Genomic DNA, 5,875 nt, shown 5'->3' on the forward strand with positions numbered 1-5,875 from the left:
TGAGATTGTTTTCTTGTTAAAAGATCAATGCCTTTTAAAGCTGTCATCCAAAGATAGGTGATGGGTCCTATATTTTGGGGGAGAATGCAATGAGCCCCCTCTTATGTTTCTCTAGAAACCAAGAGTCCTTTGCCTATTCTTAAGAAAACAAATGTTTGCCGGGCAGTGGTGGCGCATGCCTTTAATGCCAGCACTTGGGAGGCAGAGGCAGGCAGATTTCTGAGTTTGAGGCCAGTCTGGTCTACAGAGTGAGTTCCAGGACAGCCAGGGCTACACAGAGAAATGCTGTCTCAAAAAACTAAAAAAAGAAAACAAATGTTTAAAAAAACAATCGAAGGCTTCAAGCAACTACATCAAACTTGAGCAGAAAGGTGGCCCATCCCTTTACTACTGTATTTAAGGGACAGATTTTCTTAATGGAGATGACATGGTCTCATGCCAGAATGATGAAAAAGCCAATTGGCTGAAGTCAGGATTACATAATCTAAGTGTGAATGGCCCTTCCAGGAGTTGTACAAAGCACAGCTTGCACAACAAATCACAAAATGAACCAGACTGTGGAGCCAGGAGATGAGGAAAGGATGTCTGTTTGCTGGCTCCTTGCTGGCAGGTCCAGGTGAGATGGGGAGAGAGCTCCGGTCCCACCAGGGTCTCTCTGGGGTTGAGTGGAATGGTGAGTGTTGAAGGCCCAAAAGAAACACACCAGGCTGGAGTCTTATCAAAGCAGGAACTCACCTTTATGGCATCAGCCTCTCGCTTATATAAGTTAAGCACATAAGGAGGGGGATTTTTGGTATGCTAAGATGACGTAAGAGGTGAGGAGGGTATGGAGTGACTGACAGGGCCAATGGCAAAACTCTGTATCAGCAATGGCAGGGCAGAGGCAGGGCCAAACAGGTCTTGCTGAGTCACCCCAATATGGAAGTGACTGAGACAGGTCTCAAAACTTGAGCCAGGCTCAGGTTTGTCCTCAAGGCCCAAACCAGGGCCAAAATGGGGCCCAAAACCTGTTGTCAAGTCAGAATTTAATGTCCAGGCCCCACATAATAAGAAAGAATGGATTTAAATGAGCTGTCCTCTGATCTATACAAATGTTTTGTGGATCAAGTAGACACATATAAATGTACACACACACATAGGCACACACACACACACACACACACATCTTAAAATTATCTACTGAGTCTGGAACATTATAGTTCAATGAATGATTGTTAAATAAATGAATTACTATATGAATGAATGAATTACTATATGAATGAATGAGTTATTATATAAGACCACAACATACTCATTGAAATGTATATGCTCCCTGTCTGGGTCTTCACGTACACAACTAACTTTTCTTTTCTTTACTTTTTTAAATATTTATTTATTTACTATATGTAAGTACACTGTAGCTGTCCCCAGACACCCCAGAAGAGATTCAGTTATCATTACAGATGGTTGTGAGCCACCATGTGGTTGCTGGGATTTGAACTCAGGGCCTTCGGAAGAGCAGTCGGTACTCTTAACCACTGAGCCATCTCTCCAGCCCCAGAACTAACTTTTCAATATTCTCTTTCCGCTGGACAATAACCAATTCTTACACTTCCAGCGCTAATGAAGATAAGGCCAAGTAGAGATGAAAACCACTTGAGCCTTCTACATGTCGTCTGTAGGTCTGAAGGAAATCCAGCTATCACAAAGCACCTCGAGCAAGAACAACACACTTCTCAAGAAGAGACACAATCCCTGAACTCTCAGGAATCTTAGTGGAGTTGTAGTTAAACTGTAAACACTAACTTTGTGTATATTTTTATGATTCAATTTCCCTTTTTTATGAGAGTATAAACCGTATTTTTAAAAATAAATAAATCTCTAATGGAAGTGTATGGTAGTTGACATGAGAAGTGTGTGAATCTGTCATATACAATGTAAGTACATATTTAAATATGCATATTATGAACATTTAAAGCAGCCATGGCTCAATATAATGTTAAGCTTCTTATTTGAAACATTACTCTCTAAATATGAACCCACTAGCATCTTAAATACAGATTGCATTACGTGTGTAGGCAAACACTGTAAAATATTTTAATCTAATGTTTGTTTTTGAATTTTATCTGTCTTTCAGAAAATATTGTCCTATGTGCCAACTTTACCAAGATAAAAACATAAAAATTCTTCATCTGTATTTTTTTCTCTTAATGTAAAAAAAAAAAAAAGCTATCACATAAATAGAAAATAGTTTCTCTCACATAATTTCTTTTCTGGACTCTCCTTCCTTCTATTTTTTATGGCTTTAACATTCTTATCTTCTCTTATGATTTAAGCAAATGTAAGTCAAGGTTTTTAGATACTCCCTCCGTCCCTCATCAGTGCCCTAATACCAAGCCTGGCTCAACATCCTAATGGCAACAACCACTGAAATATTTTCCTGACCGCATGTCTTGGCCACTAGCACTGCCATCTGTGCATTTACCCCAGTGGATCAGCTTGCAGTCCCCTTGGCATGATTTCTCCTTCATGCCAACCCTCTGGCTTTCTTCAGAAACTCAAGGGACTGGTCCCTTCCTATCTTCCAGATTCCTCTTTCCACTCTGTGCTCACAGTGAAGCTGTTAGGACAACTTCTCAGCACGATGCTCTTTAGAGACAGCAATTCTAGTTCCTTGCCACCTGATCTGCCATCATTTCTAAAACTACAACCAATATGTAATACCATCAGGCTCTCCCACTTTTTTCCACATAAAATTCTTCAGAGGCTTCCCATTTCTCTTTACATATAACCCCCATCTCAGGCCACTTTCTTTCACATTTACATGCTCTGCCTGTCCTATGACATCTGGAAAGCATACAGCATCATGTGTTCTACCAGCAGTCCCTAAACTTTTTTATTTCCCATTGCCTGACTGCTGTCTCCTTTGGCTTCCAATGTCAGTGCCAGGAAAGTGTTTTCTGACTGGTGGCCACATTAAGTCATTCTCTTCTTTTTCCCACTGAGCCCTATTCCCATTGCACATGTCTGGTGTCAGCCTATGTAGATCACACACTTCCTGGAGGAGGTAAGGAGAAGAACTGTGTGTCCATCTTTGCACAGACAATGGGTAGGTGGTGCCCACTGTTGTGTGTGTACTGAAAATAAAACATTTGATGAGTGAATGTTCATTTCAAATCTTGGGAAAGACCTGAGATTGACCAATAAGATTCCAGAAACAGGAAAAGGGGGGCCTATGTTCAGGGGTCTATATGACCAACTGTGGTAAAGGAGGGTAGGCTGTGTCCAAGACAAACTGCAGTAGGCTAATCCCTTTTTGCTTGCCTGTCCTCGGTGTTTGAACAAATGTCTAATTTTAGGGCCGTCTCACCTGCTCCTCTTCCCAGGTTTAATGTCTGTGATTAGTCTGGGTTTGCCTTCATACTGCTGAGAATGTGTCAATGACCTCAGCTGACCCTGCAAGATGAATAATGTTATATGAACCAAAAGAGGAATTTAGAAAAAGAAAAAAAAAATCTCTAGATTCTAAATAAACCGCGTTCATGCAAGATTTCGTTGCAGACCTTTGCTCCCTGGGAAACATACGATGATTCCAGTGGTTGGAGTGTACTAAACAACATTAGAGAAGCACAGCCCTTGTTAAAGAAAATGCTGTTTCAGGCTAAAGTCCCAGAGATCATAAAAGATACATGATGTTATAAACAAACCGAACCAGACAGGCCTGTTCGGTGACTAACCACTGATTGAATTTTCCAGCACGCCTGGACTGTCTGAGAGATAAAGCATTCACCAAAGGTCCATGTTAAATATTAGGCTGCCACTTATTTCTCTTTTTTTTTTCTTTTTTATGTTTCTACTGAGGTCCAAGAACGGTTGAACATTTCCCTTCCTCTTTCAATTTTCTTCCATTTCTTCCTCTTATTGGTTGTTTGTGTTTTTGAATTTTTTATGATGTGTGAAGACTGGCAAACAGTTGATTGTCAAATGCCTTAAATCAAGAAGAGAAAAATGCAATAAAACGGTTTCCATGGAAACCCTCTGCAACTTGGTACCCCTGGATTGTGAGCCGGTTCACGTCCATGATCATTACTTGTTGACAGGCATAAATTGAGCCTAAAAGCATTAATTTTAGATAAAGCTGGGATGAAGGGCTAAGGTATAATGACATTTCAATATTTCCCAGGCAGCAACAGCAAATGGACACCAATTGTGTCACCATTTAGGTGACGTTAATAAAGTAAGCTGAGCGTTTTGGAGAAATTGTCAAGCTTTTTCTCTCTGGGTGGCATAACAAATGTGTACTCCACTCTGGAAGCTGCAAGTAGCAGCACACGTGTGCTGGATGGAGTTAAAAGAAACCTAATGCCAGCAATTATACGGGATGATAGCTGGGCATGTTAATGAAGGAATAGCTCCAATATGAAAGTGGCTCTTTAAAATGTGGGTAGTAGAAACTCTCTTAGAACATAAATATGCAATATTTTAGCAGGCACTGTCCCTTTCTCTCTCTTTTTTTTAATTTAGAGATTTTTAATTTGTGTGTGTGCACAGGTATAGGCCTGTGTGTGTGTATGCACACATATATATGGATATCGAAAGAGGCTAGAAGAAGGTGTTGGATCTCTTGGGGCTGGAATTAAAGGTAGCTGTAAATTACCCAACATGAGTGCTAGCAACCAAACTCCTGTTCTCTGTAGGAGCCTCAAATAGTAACTGCTGAGCCATCTCTCCAGCCCCTTCCCCTTTCCTTTTAAAAGCATAGATTCAATTAAAATGTGAACAACCGTGTGTTTCTCTACAAATTCATACCCATATTCCCATCAGCAGCACTCGCACTATCAGCAGATAGCTTAATGTTAAAAGAAAAAAAAATACACTGAATAAAAAAAATACACTGCCTCCAGCTGGCTTCTGCAGTTCCCACTAACCAATGTTATCAACAATTGCAAGACAACACTTTTTTAAAAGCTGTGATGACTTCTAAATATATCTCTATGGCAACCCATAAAACCTGAAAAGATTTAATATAATGTAGTATAGTTAAATTGGTCTGGTTTTCAATCAAGATTTGGATTTTTTACCTAAGCGATAATTTCATTTGTCTGAAGACTTCTGAGCCTCCCTTTTCATCCATCCATTTTTAAAGTAGGAGATTGGTTTCTAGGCCAGTGAGAGGGTTTAGCAGATAGAGGTGAATGCAACCAAGCCTGATGATCTGAGGTTTATGTCTGGCTACTACATGGTAGACTGAGAAAACTGATTCCCACAAGCTGTCCTCTGGTAGCTACATTCATATCATGTCATGGCCTACACACACATATACACACAGACACACAAACAGACAGACAGACACACTACAATATAATAAGTAGAAAAGAGAGACAGGTTGTTGCATGTGTCCTGTACTTAGGAGGTGAAAGGAAGCTGATCAATATTTCGACTACTTTTCGGCTGTTTAGTAACTTTGTGGCCTGGGGTATATGAGACCCTGTCTTAAAACAGAATGTGTCGAACACAGAAAAGGTGAGAAAGAGAAGGAGGCAGAGTGAGACGTTGCTTTTCTTTTCTTTTCTTTTCTTTTCTTTTCTTTTGGGGGGATGTTTCAAGACAGGGTTTCTCTGTTTAGCCCAGGCTAGCCTCAAACTCAGAAATCTGCCTGCCTCTACCTCCCAAGTACTGGGATTAAAGTCGTGCACAACCATTGCCCGGCGAGGTTGCTTTTCGTTAAAGCTTGTTTTTCATTATCTCATGTCTCATATTCAGAGGGAGGAACCATTATGCCTCAGTTTTCCATCTCCATAAAAGCCTGTTAGAGCTAGCACTTATTGAGATGGAGGTACGCCAGTGTCTTTGAACAATACTTCAAGCAAACTAAGTCCTTTTGAGTGATGGCTAC

This window comes from Mus caroli, unplaced genomic scaffold, assembly GCF_978045245.1.
Source record: "Mus caroli unplaced genomic scaffold, Mus_caroli_1 scaffold_19, whole genome shotgun sequence".
Lineage (NCBI taxonomy): Eukaryota > Metazoa > Chordata > Mammalia > Rodentia > Muridae > Mus > Mus caroli.